The sequence below is a fragment of the Asterias amurensis genome, chromosome 3 (genome assembly GCF_032118995.1).
Source record: "Asterias amurensis chromosome 3, ASM3211899v1".
NCBI lineage: Eukaryota > Metazoa > Echinodermata > Asteroidea > Forcipulatida > Asteriidae > Asterias > Asterias amurensis.
In genome coordinates, this window is record NC_092650.1 from 24,985,592 (window position 1) to 25,000,137 (window position 14,546).

The following is a 14,546-nucleotide window of genomic DNA, read 5'->3' on the forward strand; positions in this document are numbered from 1 at the left end:
TAGTTCTGTGACAATAAGATTTTGACACCTCGCTAAGTACCTTGGAATTGTTGTGGAAGCTTCATTGGTTATTCATAAACTTTACTGTGTACATGGTTTTTAGATAGGGGTTGGCTTTGGAGCCATTCAAAATAGTCAATGTTCACAAACTTAAATTTGTTTTTAATTTTGTTTTGTTTAGAAACTTGTATTCTAATTGGCTTTTCATTACTGTGTACTTGGTTTTAGAAATAAATGGTTTCGCTTCTAAAGGAGCCATTCAAAATAGTCAATGATCACAAACTTAAATTTGTTTTTTTAATTGTTTTGTTGGAGTTGTAACGTTCAGCCATATGTTTTAAAAGGGCACCAAGGCAATGAAAAATGGCGTGGAGGCAATTGTCTCCATTGCATCTGTATTGATCCAATTCACCTGACGTCATCATCAACAAAATCCGGATTGCGCCATACTGGTGGGCAATTTCACTGTGCATTTTTATATATAACTCTATGCTGCGCGTTATGCAGTAAAGTGCGCATTTTAGGCGACGCGGTGTTAATACACGTACCTAACTGCCCACCAACATGGTGAGCGAGGCATCGGTCGCCGCGTCTGACGCATTTGCAAGGGGTCAATAGTGGAACACAATGCAAAAAGTTTTATACATCGTACACTTACATTGTAACCAAAACTTGTGTAAAATTTTGCATTTTAGTTTTCTTGTTGAAGCGAGGACGAGGTGAACAGAGAGGGGTGCTTGAGGCACCTCCAAATATATTGATGTACATGTACTCAAAGAAATGGGGAGGGAGGGAGGGGGGCTTGTTTTGAAGCCACATTTTGGTTGGAGGCGCTGAAACACTTGTCAAAGTAAATACACTATAGGCTTATTTGCTTAATGCCAATAGGGCATGCTTGCAATGGGCGTGAACACACCTATCCACCAATCTACTTGTGGGTGGACTTTAACCTCAAGGTTCACTATGGTGTGTGTGGGTTTTTTTCTTCTCTCTCTCTCTTTTCAATGGGATATGATTATCTATCAGAGGTATGGTGTGTGTATATTCTTTATTTATTTTGCAGGGGTGCTTAAAAGGGCAGGGGTCAGTCCGAGATCTGTCAACCGTTCATCAACTCATTGGAACTTGAGTGTTTGAGATGAATTTGACCGGGAAATGATTTTGATTGGAAAATAATTTGGATTTGGAAATGATCTTGGCCTCTTGTCCCCCTTGTTTTGGCTTTGTGTCCTTTCCAAAGTTTCTGATAGACTTTTAAGACTTTCTGATGGAAGTGCCCTTTGCAAAATGAAAATCGCCTTGCCCTCTCGAAGATGAAATTCCAGTTGTCGATTTCACCAAACTCTTCCTAACTTAAGATTAATCTTAGGTCTTAGGACGAGTCCCAACCCTGCACTGTAGCATGCAGACCTTAGGATTGATCCTAAGTTAGGATGAGCTACTCGTCCTAACTCGAGATAGGATCAATCCTAGCGGTTCGTGAAATCGACGGCTGGCCACCTTTCTAAACCTTGACATCGTCTCTGGCTCCAACTCTGGCTTCTTTGATGTTGAAGCATTGTTCACAATGTACGCTGCTACTAAATTGATGAAAAAGCAAAAGACAGAGCCTCCCCTTACAAAAACAAAATTTGGAAGCCATTTTGTGTACTTAGATGTAACTTGAAATTCAACAATTCACTAAAATGTTCCTTCTTGTGAAAATGAATTCTTATTGATGTTTTTTTTTATTATATTTATGTACACGCTTGTGTTTGTGGTTTGAAGTTTTTTTGTTTTATGATTCCTCCCAAAGGCTTGACATTTGGAATTATGCAGTTTCCCAAAAGGCGACGCTTTACTTTCCCTGAAAAATACCATTATATGTATGAGCAGAACATGTGTGTCAGGATGTTACACATTGATGGCATTCTACCGCTGTTCTAAGAAAGCATAAGGTGACCTCAGATCCATCCGGGGTAGTTGGGATGCTAGAAGAAGAAACCATCTTCTCTTTCCTGGAGTGGATTTCTAAGAAAGTGGATTGGATAACTTGCAGGGATGATACTTCTTGGAGGCAAGGAAGGCGATTGCCTCCATGCCCCGTGGTCATTGCCTTGGTGCCCTTGAAATGCTCACGTAGAAATGTACAATTCCTACATAGTGTACTCTTTATCAAGGAGAAAAACGCCATGGTGCCCTTGCCCTTTCAACAACGAAGCATGAAGGCCTGGACTTGGGGATGTCCAACAACACTGGGCAGGGTGGTTGTTCAGTAATGAGGCAAGTCACACCTTGTGGGGGCGGAGCGGGGGTAATGCAGGGAAACTATTTTGTTGTAACGTACTGTTTGAAAGAAAAACCTGAGAGAAAGTTGTTACAAAAGCAGTGTATTGATACAGTAGATACAAGATCTCTAAGATGACATAGCATTCCAAAAACCATGATTTATTCTCGTTTATGGACAGGACAAAAGTAGACAACGGGTGCTCAAATATGTTGAGTTTATTAGTTTCTTTTGCTCAATTGAAGAATTGCATCTTAATTAGGGACAGTGACATTTCGTGTTTAACTGCTAGCATAAGATTCTTCACAAGTTAATTTATTTTAGCACTGACTGGCAAAGATGTTGACAAAGTAGGGAGACCACCACCATGAAGGGTAGATTATATAGCTCTGTTGGGAGAGCGCTGGTACGTTAGTCCGGAGGTCATGGGTTCAAGTCCACCTATAGTAAATTTGTCTTTGTTAAAGATGCTATGTCAGATTTTTTGTCGATTTGACCCAAAAATTTTGATTTAAAATTCAATAGGTATTTTGATGGGGGTCGAGAAAGTTACAAGCTTTCATTTCAGCCATTGCTCGAAAAGTCTGCCAATTATTAGTAGCAGTGAAATAAAGTGCTCAAAATTTGTTTTTTGTCGGGATCCCGACAATATATCACCCGACCAATTCTTATGTGTTTTATAAGAAACATTTTAAATTTTTGTCATGGTTCCTGACCATTAAAAGTAAAAGTTAAACTTTTATTCGTTAGAGCGTGTGATACTCTTTGAAATACCATTCACTCAAAAAAAAAAAATTTTTAATGTTTGGTGCCAAAAATGTGACAGCATTTTTAAGCCTAAAATATATAAGAATGTACATAATCAGTTGCCCTTGTGGTGTATTACTTGAAATTTAAAGAAAGTGAAGACGAATTCATGCGAGACATCGAACAATGTCGGTCTTCTGACATGGTACAATCAATTCAAATTTTTTCGTGGAACTGTGATTGTATCCTTTAATTCCTGGCTTGTTTTATTGATAACTGCTGGAGGCCTCAAAATCATTCTAGACGTTAAGTCTTCACCCCGACATCAGCGTTTCGCAGTAATATTGCATTTATTGTACTCTTCCCTCGACCACAACCTGTTCTGAATTGACTCTTAAGAAGTGGGTCAAAGCAAACGCTTGAATTTAAAATAATTTTTTTTTAAAAAGGGGTTATTTTCGGGGGTGGATACTTGTTGACCGAACCAGAGTTTTAACATTTTCCATGCGAGGAAATCTTTTCAAGTGTCTTGTTGAATGATTAGTCGACTCGGTTTTTGTGTAAAAAAGAAAGTCACAGATTCCTCGAGATTTGTGTTTAAAGATAGAATTGACTGATCACAGGATTTACTATTCAAAGAAAGAGGGTTTGGGTGATTCGAGTGGGCTGGCATAAACTTTGACATTGAAGATCTGAGTGGCAAATCCATCAAGGCTTAGCGAGGTGACTGCAAGTACCGACCGCATTTCTAAATGGTGGCGAGCGGACACCAACCCTCAGAAATCTGAGAAACGATTCGTGCAATTGCCTTTTTTAATTTTTTTATTCATATGTTTTTAGGTGTTAAAACTATCCAAAATATGCTAGTACTTCAATTCTCAAAATTGAGCTAGCCTGATGCGAAACTAACATCTCTTGAACTTATAAAAAAAATGGCAACACTTGTGTAGCATAGAAAAAAATTATGTTAAGGGCAACTAACAAATCCAAAACAGAAACTGTTTACATTTCCCCAATTAACTCTCCAACCAAATTCCGAAGGTTGACATCAACAGCCTCGTCTTCCAGGTAATTACACAATTTGTGAAAAATCTATTTATTTATGCTCGCCTCTGAAAAGACCCAGCGTTTATCCAGAACCATCTTTAAAACAAATCAGTTGTTTTTATGAATTTCTCAGTGATAAGAAGCAGAAAGCGCTTTTGCAGACGTCATAAAAATAGCCACTTCCTGAAATTCATCACCTAAAATAGATTGTTTAGAAAGTATCCCTGTGCTATTTCAGTGTCAAATATGTGATTTCGTACTACCTTCCACCTCCTTTTTTACCTGTTCGTATTTTTAAGTAGAATTTTTGAAAGAATTTACATTAATCAAACTGCCTACGCACAGTTTGTTTTGTATTTTACGGAATTAGCTTCTTCTTTTTTTTTCGTTTTGGAAAATAGCCTTCATGCAGAAGGGCAAGAAAAGACAGACCGTGTACGTCATCTTTGTAATTAGCTTAAGTTGACTGAAAGAATGTTAGTGAAAGGTACGAAGCAATTATGCAGTGCAAAAAGGGAATCTTCTTTTAGGCAAAAAAAAAATTACCAGTTTCGTCCTTCCTCATCGTCCAGCTCATTAGGTGTGAACGCTTCATCATTTTATATCTATTCAAACCTATCCCCTACTTCATCATTTTGAAATATTAAAATTTGAAGAAAAAAAGTAATAGTAATTTTTAATATTTAATTTTATAAATGAGTAAATATTCAGAGTAAATACAAATAATGAAGACTCTATTGGGACACATTAAAGATGTTAAATTTACACCGGGATAAATTTTTATTAATTTGGGTTTTTACCCATACACCGATGTGTGTTACATATAGCACTGTATACTCTGTACTTTCCCGAGTCCTGTGAAAGTGAAAAAAAATATCACTGGCATATTACTCGGGCGAGATTGAAATAGTTTAACTGAACAAAAGCTTATTAATTTCCTCTTGATTAATCTTAAAACATCTTATATGTAAGCAGAACACTATCTAGGCATTTAGTAAAGATCTTAAACGAGATTTATTCACGTTAAACAAAATTATCCAGGAGGAAAAACACTCTTTTACCTGTCAGTGAGCAGCTCAAAATGGTGTCAGCACCATTCAACGTATACCTATGGGGCATATGGATTTTTATGGGGCATTGTAAAAAAAAATCCTACTTGAACGAGATTTTGTAATTACTCCGACCATGCTCTGATGTGATTCCACTTGATTCAATGTGAATCCGAGGAAAACTGAAATGTACATGTATTGGAGCTGAAAAGGATTTGTGGCCCTGGATGCGTAAGACTGCGCACAATAGAATATGTCCTGAGATCTCCTTGTTTCCTCAATGCAGTGTGTAAGTCTTGCTGTATTGAAATGTTCGGACCCATTAAAGTGAGTTGTTCTGGTCACCTCCATTCGTTTAGAAAGCACATTATATTGTGTAACGCAGCTAACAAGAATTCAGGGCACTTTGCAATAATAATAACGAAAACTTATATAGCGCCAAAGTCCGCCCAAAACACGCGCAAGGCGCTTCACATAGATAGGCGAAAAAGAACTAATCTAAGAATTAATCATTAACAAACCAAGAAATTAAAAAACAGCAATACAATAATAAAAACACACTAAAAAGTCTGGAAATGAACCATCCCTAAAACCTGGACCAGCCAGAAGCAGATCTAAGCAAACAAATTACAATATTGAGTCAACTTAAACCAAACAGTAACTAAAACCTGGAAGGCAGTACAAACATTTAAGAAACAAGTAAGTCTAAGGATTTATCGACAAGAGAAGGGGTTTGCCCCTGTGTTTTTGGTTTGATTGGCAGCTTGTTGCGCCACAGCGTCTTGTAAACAGTTACATGGTGATATGTAACAAATACTGTATGTTGATAAGCGCCCGAGTGTCACTGAGTGACGGATATGCGTGCTATACAAGATGAGACCACTATTATTTTTTCCTCCATGGTAGGACCAATAAAAATTGAGTTGAACTGAATTGAAATAAACAAACTCAATGTCATTACATGTATACCAATTAATGTACATGAAAACCCAAGATTGCTTAAAACGGTTATTACACCAAGTTTTAGTGAAATCTTCAGTTGCTTTTTGTCACCATTAGTGGTCAGATCCTTCAAGAAGATGAAGAGGAGGAAACAGATATTGATACCAGGCGTAAGATTTCACAGGACTCATGATTTCTCAGGATTTAAAGATTGTCTCAAAATCTTCCTTGAACCTTCAAATTTCCTTCAAAGACGTAAAAGGTGTCACCATAAAAGAAGAAGTAGTCCACATTGTGTCAGTTACAAAACCTGCAGTACTTTCCAGGCTTCAAAATAACACGAAAGCACCCACAGCAATGCGCAAAATTTTTGACCGCGTTAGGGCGCCCTTAGTAGTATTTTTATCACTTCCAGGGGTAAAACGATTAGTCCTGCACAGTTTTAATAGGCGGTCTGTCACCTTTGTTGGCCGAAGTTTGAAGTTGCCTTAGAGGTGGAGTAAAACGTCGAACTTTAAAAGTTGTATTGTCTGTGACGGATTAGATGTCTGGGGTGGTATTGTTAAACACTGGTTTGGGTATAGTTAATATACCCCCGAAAGTGATTGAGAGCGCCCTCACTCGGTAAAAGATATGTCCCATTGCTGTTTCTTTTGTGCCCTGAGCTTTTGCTTTTGTGCCCTTTTTGTGCCCAAAATTTATATTTTCCTAATAAGAATTGCCCCATAGGCCACATTAAAAAAAAATTGTTGATCGTCCCTGCCCGACTGTTCAAAACCCCACGACCCCATTTCTTTTTTCTTTTTTTTTCCATGTCTGGAAATCTCTTTATACTTTTACTGCCCAGATTTTTTCAGCTGATATTTTTTTCAAAATGTACAGGTTTGAAAAGATGGTTAAAGAAGGTTTTTATTCATGATGGCAAAGCAAGAACAATTCTTGAAATATTTACTTGGCCTACACTGTGCTTAGTTGTTTGAAAAAGTTTACATAAAATGTCATCAAGGAATTAATTTGTTTGACAAAAATTGAAAACATCAAAAACACACAAACCCTCTGTTTTAAAGTGATTGTGATGATTTCTTTATTCTTGATTTCATATTTGACATGTCAACAAGTTTTTTTAATAAAAATAAAAAAAACCTCCCTCCCCCATCCGCAAAAAAAAAAGGACAATCAACAATTGTTGTTATTTATGTGGCCTTATCAAAGAAAAACTGCTGTGCCCCATCAAGAACAAGCTTCAAAGCCTGCCTTTCTGGTCCTTCATTGAGTTTGTAAACCTCCCGAGTTGTATTATCTGGAGGTATCAAGACTAGAGCAGACCTTGAAATTCCCCACAGCGCCCACAGCAATTGCCGTGGTGCCTTGAACAAGGGGTGCGTTCCACTCGCGCAAACGACTCGCAACTGTTCGCGCAAACGTTTTTTATCTTTTGAACGATTGGTGCGTATACGCGATGTCAACATGGCGGCACCCTGAAATGAAGATGGCGCGCACCATACATAGTTTTTTTATAACTTTGTTTTTGCTGCAATAGTCCTCTTGTTGACATCATTACATCAACTAATTAACTTTGTTATTCCAAATCTGCATTATCATCCACCGAAAATACAATGTAATTATGTTTGTGACAAAGAAATAATACCGTATGCTTGTCCGCCATTTTAAAAACCACTCGCCAACACCTCCGAAGTATGTTCGCCTAAAGTTGCCAACGTTCGCCAACGGTGGCAGCGAACAACTCGTTCCACTTGAAAATGTTGGCGAACGTGCGCAACTGTTGGCAACATTTGCGCGAGTGGAACGCACCCAAGGTGTCTGTACACATTTTTGAAAAAAATCTTTATCGAAGTGCCCCTTGCTAAAGGAAAATTGCTGCGCCCCCTTCAAGAGCGAAGTTCAAGGCTTTGTAGAGTAGGGGGAACCCAGACCAACAAACCATTTTTTTTTTTCAGGAGTTTCCACTCTCGTCAAGTCTTATCCTTTTAAATACTTTGGTTTCCATCACTACGGCTCCTCTCTCGCCCATCTATTTTAAGGTTTAGACGGAAAGTGGTAAATTAAATAGTTTTTGTTGCATGACCACTCATCTGTGAATTAGACGGTGCCTGGTTTTTCTTAATTTTTGCAGTGTGTAAGTTACGTATAATTGAGCTATATTTGGTCGTGTGATTGAATATTGAGCTAAAATTATCCTGCAAGGTCAGTGATGGGGGGGGGGGTAGAGCGTTGCTAGCTTACAACAGATATTTGATTCAGTATGAAGATGGTAGGAAATCCGACTTATATTAATTTACAGCAGATCAGGATTTCTAATTTTTTTCCATTATCAAATATGACTATGCAGTTTTGAGCTGTCTGGTCGATAGATAATGTCATCAGCTTTTTTTTTTTTTTGATTATATTACCTTTGTTTAATTTATTTCTATTTGGAAGGAAAAATCACCCTTTTTATAGGCTTGCTACTTTTTTATATTCTATGGTTTTTCATCGGATATTTATAGATTTTAAAAGAGAGGAATATAAGTAGATGGATTTTTTGATGATTTTTTTTTAATATAAAAGGGAGGAAAATAAGTAGCTGAACTGGCAATTATTTATCTCTGTGTGCTGTATCGAAGTGAATGTTTATTTTTCAAAAAAGCATCATTCTGGCCCTGATGCTTGGGAAATTAATGATGGGGTAATTTAAATAATACAATTGGCAATCACTCTTAAAATTAAAAGCAAATTAAAAAAAAAAATACATTTGGTTAGAAGCCTACAGCAGATCGACATTTATATTTCCATGATTAAACAATCAACCAGCAGCCGATTTCACAAAACTCTTGGATTAATCCTAACTCGAGTTAAGACGAATAACCCGTCCTAACTTAGGATGGTTCAATGCGTCCTACGTATTTGAATACGGAACTCAACTCGGGCCCAAGTCCTAAGATTAATCCTAATTAGGAACAGTTTGTTGAAATCGACGGCTGTTCCAAAAACCAAAGATATACTTTGCCTTTGAAATAAAAATGTAAATAATTAACCATCAACCATTGTGGTTTATTATTTGATAATTAACCATAAAGATGACCAAAGTGTTTTTTATAGATTATTTAAATTGGGCGTAAAGAATAAAGCAAGATTTTTTAGAAAATTTATAGATCTGCGTAAGACAGAAATGTTTGTGTTGACAATATTTTGTTTTGATTAATTGATTGAAAAAATTATTAATAATATCATATATATAAAAAACTCAAGATAAAGAAAGTAATGATTTTATGTTATTAACAAGAACCATACAAACAGCATTAACACACAAAAAATACGCAGACTTAATAATTTGTAGTCACTAGCAATTAAAATTGCAAAGACTAATTATTAAAATTGTTGCTTTCAAACAGTATGCAAAACCTTACTTGTTAACAGTTCTACAAAATGTAAATTTCAAAAAGCTGTCTACATGTCCGCCGACGATATGAGTTAAAATGAATCGCTTTTTTTCCCCTCAGCTGAAAACAGTAACAGCTAGTCCCGAACATGTCCATTATGGTTGTATGTTTAATTCGTATCTGAGAGCGCATATGATTTCCGCACACATAATGTTGAAGTAACATCCTCATTTGGGGGAGAAAAAAAAAAAATTACTTTGTACTTCTGCAGTCTCTGCAAAATAATAACATAGATTTTTAGAAGTAAGGCCCTATTTCTAAATATCAGCCCTCGCCAATTTTAGGCATTATAGAGCTGCACGCCATGATGGCTGACATTGTATGTATGCAGTGTTGTATAATGACTAGAGACTTGCTGTACATGTAGCTGCTGAATTTCCTTAACCATATGATTGCTAGTGGCTATAAATACCTCAGCCGAGCACTGCTGTGCTATTTATAGCTACATGCTCCATTGAAATGCAATCAATATTGGTCTATGGAGTGGGCCAGGTTGTGTAGCCTGGCTACACAGTGTACATTGTACATTGTACATGTACATGTCTCATGCTATACATGTCTGCAGGTTGTAGTAAGTGCTTGTGTGTGCGCAGGGCTGTTTATTACATGTACATGCTGGCTTATGATTGTCTATGTCTTGAAGCATACGAAGGCACATGAATGGTGGGACTGTGGTTTAGTTGTAGGGGGGATAGGAGCTACGTTGTCTAGTCTGGGCATGGTCTGAGGTCTGAGGAAGAGTGTCCTTGCCAAGGGAATCTAGTGGTGTGAGTCATGTGTAGGGATGGGCATAGAAGGCTTGGTTGTCTCATTCCATGTCATAAAAACCATGGAATTCTGTCAAAATGAAACTCACTTCCTCCTAAGTATCCTACAATACAATCCCGGCAGCCATTAATGCGTTAAAGACAGTGGACAGTATTGGTAATTTTTTTTTTTTTTTTTTTTTTTTTTTTGGCAAGCACTTTTTATTTTATTTCATACATAATAATATGCACTCACAACAAACCACAAAAATACAAACCAAAATTAGAGGACAAAACATTAAAAAAACTTCACAGTTGGTGTATCTCAACATATGCATAATATGCACAAATCTGTGAAAGTTTTAGCTCAATCGGTCGTCAAAGTTGCTAGATAATAGTGAAAGAAAAAAACACCCTTGTCACATGAAGTTTTGTGCTTTAGATGCTTGATTTCGAGACCTCAAAATTCGAAATCTGAGGTATCGGAATCAAATTTGTGGAAAATTACTTCTTTCTCGAAAGCTATATTACTTCCGAGGGAGCCGTTTCTCAGAATGTTTTATACTATCAACCTCTCCCCATTACAGTAATCAAGTAAGGTTTTAAGATAATAATTATTTTGAGTATTTACCAATAGTGTCCACTGCCTTTAATCGATGCTGTTGCTGTACATAACTCTCAACTCTTTTTAAAAAGATTTTTCAACAGGGCGGGATGGGCATAGAAGGCTTGGGTGTCTCATCCAACATAAATGAAAACCATGGAGCTCTGTTTTAAAATGAAAATCACTCATAGAATCCTGGCAGCTGTCCATGCTTTTATCAATACTGTTGCGGTGTAAAACTCTTGTCTCTTTTCAAAAAGATTTGTTTAATTGGGCGGGAAGTTCAGTCTTGCAATTTAAAAATGAGATATTTAGGCCTACATGGTTGTTACAATAATTTGTTTTTGTCCTTGTGCTTTTTGGTTAGTGCATCAGTTACCAATATAATGTTAGACGCCATGTAACTCAACAGCTGAAAATCAGACTTTGATTTTTTCTTTTCTTCAACAGGGCAGGTAGTACATGTAAAAGCTAGAAATTTTTTTAAAAATCAGATTTTACATAGTTGTTAAAACAGATAATTTTGTCGAGATCTTTTTGGTAAGTGCATTCATCGGTTGTAATGTTAGCTGAAAAATACCAATGCAATTTAATCACACCAGTGTTACACGCAGCTTGGTTTTTTGCGGCTTTTATAGGCAACATTTTTAATTTCTTAGAATTCTATTTATGAATTGCAGATCATTTTTAGCTGATTGCATTTTATTTTTATTCGGTGTCTTTTCAAAGTTTCGTTAGGACCCCCAGGGAGTCCATTTAAAAACTGATGAGAATGCAGTGGTGAAATAGAACAAAAATTATAATTATAAACCAATTGTCTGAAAATAATATGCCTTATAATATTAGCCTACGTTTTTTTTTTAATCAACCATGTTAAACCCTACATTTCATGATCAGTTCCCAGAATTTGTTTTACATTGGTTTGATCTTTAATTTTAAAAATAATTAGTTGGTAACTAGGTTCCAAATTTGAACACCCCCAAATTTTTGGGGGGGTTTTGGGGTTTTTTTTTTTGGTTGATTTTCCTGGGAAAGGGGACACGGATAAGGCGTGAAATTTTAATTTTTTTGTTCTATTTATTAGAAAGGGAAAACAATTATATTAATTTTCTCCACGATTTGCATGGTGTCTAACTGCTCCAAATCCTTTTCAAAAAAAAAAAATGGAAATAATTATTATGGTCCATATATTCTGGTCATAACTTTCCATATGTTGCAGTGATCGATCGTAGAGCTATCGAAGCAGGACATTTTGCTTAGCCAGCAAGCTTTTGTTTGCTAAGCAAATTTAGCAGGGAACCAGTTACATGTACAGACGTATACAATACATGGCATGTTTACCAATGCCCTGTGTCTTATAAGCAGGACTTTTCTTTTTCTGTGCTTAGAAATTTTAAGTTGGGCTCTGAGGTCAAGCCAAAATAGTAGTCTATGAAATATAACTTTTGTTTTACTTTGTACCTTAAAGTTGCCTTAGCCCTTAGGTTAGATCAAATTAATTTTAAAGAAATAAAAATTATTTGATACTCTAATTGGAAAAATTTGAATACTATCACCAACCATATTCCTGAAAAGTCTTGTTTTACAATGCCTTTATGAAATGAGAGTTTTCTCAAATGGAAATCATACAACCTTACGCAATTTGATTTTTCCTTGCATTTCTTTATCCAATTGACAAAGATTAACTCACAGTATTCTGGAATTTAATAATTTATATTATCCTTTAAACAAAACCATGTTCAAGTCGGCAGTTTTCTACTTGCTGGAATATTTGTTTCTTTAAAAAAAAACAAAATCACAGAACTCAGGAAAATACTGAGGTTACGTGCTAACACACATTATTGGTAAAACCAAAATGAATATTCTCTATCCCGGATGCAAATTTAACATCTTTACAGTAAAATAAACCCAGAGGTTGGGAAAATACAGGAGTTTCCCGTTCTGTTGTGACTCGTTGTGACTTGCAATAGACACTGCAGAGTGTACATTACTAGTCCATATATGTAGGCATGAATATTAATCAAGTACCTGGTGATATAGGACGTCCTGCATAATTTAACAACAGGTAACACACACTGGAACTATGTCAAGTGGTAACATTCAAGCCATCGGTTTTATCAACAGTGCATGCAGGCCTGGGACCAATTTCATAACTAAGCAAAACAAATTATGCTTACCAGAATAATGTTTAGGGAAGGTACACGTTTGGTAATTACTCAAAACAACAGACTTGTTAATGAGCATTGGAGGGCTGTTGATAGTATAAAGCATTGTTAGAAACGGCTCCCTCTTAAGTAACGTAGTTTTTTGAGAAAGAGGAAATTTTTCACTAAAACATTAAAAGACTTCTAGCTAGACTAGAAGTCTTTTATTCCTATCTGAAAGCCACAAATTCGTCCAACAAGGGTGTTTTTTCTAACATCATTTTCTCGCAACACCAATTGAGCCCACATTTTCACAGGCTTGTTATTTTGTGCAGATGTTGAGATACACCAACTGTGAAGGCTAGTTTTCGACAATTTACCAATAGTGTCTAGTGTCTTTAATAACTGAAAATAATTAGTTACCATTCTACAACATTGTGATTAACATTGGTTTGTAACTGGTTTCCCTGCTTAAGATATCTCTATGCAAATAAACAAGTGATGTGATTATTGTTCTCTGCTGTGCTGCACACCATCTGTAGTCAGTCCACTGACTGCCTACGACAAAGTGTTGGTTGATATGTAAATGTAATGTACATATTCAGCGTCCGATATGTACACAGCGTCTGTTTGCTGGTACTTGCTGTTGTTTAGTTTGTTAACAATCTAAGTAAATACCTGGGCCCAATTTCATACAGCTGTTTAGCAAACAAATATTGCTTTAGAAATTTCTGCTTAGCAGAAATGAGCAGGATGCCAGTCACAAATTGTACATGTGACATAGCAGTTTAGCTGGTAACCTTATTTTGGTAAGCACTTGTGTTTTCTGTGCTTAAGCAGCTCTATGAAATTGAACCCAGTGGTTGTGCTTGTTTACTCATGACGTGAACTGTTTGCTAGAGAGCGCGCTGGGTCAAAGGTCGGTTGACTGAGAGGAAATCGCTTGTGCAAGGCCAGACTTTCAGATGTCAGTCAGTTGTTTGTTACCTTGGTGGATTGTGGGGGGGGGGGGGGCACATCTTTTTTTTAATCATCAATGTAATGAGAGTTTGCTCATATTTTTTTTTCAAGTAACAAATTACAAGGGGAATGTAGCTGGGTAAATTGTAACTAATTTGAGGTTGAACAATAAAATATTGACTAGAGCTGGATTTGAACCTGCCACCGCCCGATTAAAGATGCTATGTCAGATTTTTGGCCGATTCGACCCAAAAATTTTGATTTAAAATTCAATAGGTATTTTGATGGGGGTCAAGAAAGTTACAACCTTTCATTTGAGCCATTGCTCGAAAAAGTCCGCCAATTATTAGTAGCAGTGAAATAAAGTGCTCAAAATTAGTTTTTGTCGGGATCCCGACAATATATCACGCGACCAATTCTTATGTGTTTTATAAGAAACGTTTTAAATTTTTGTCACGGTTCCTGACCATTAAAAGTAAACGTTCAACTTTTTTCGCCAGAGCGGGTGATACTGTTTGAATTACCATTCAATTAAAAAAAAATAATTTTTAATGGCCAAAAATCTGACAACGCATCTTTAACGTTCCAGCTCTCTACCATC

At 36.5% G+C, this 14,546-nt stretch overlaps 1 protein-coding gene across 1 annotated transcript in view; it reads left to right on the top strand.

The window, feature by feature from the left end:
- The window catches only part of LOC139934901 (guanine nucleotide-binding protein G(s) subunit alpha-like), a 73,381-nt gene that overhangs the window by 42,378 nt on the left and 16,457 nt on the right, over positions 1-14,546 (top strand). The gene's annotated exons all lie outside the window — the stretch shown is intronic.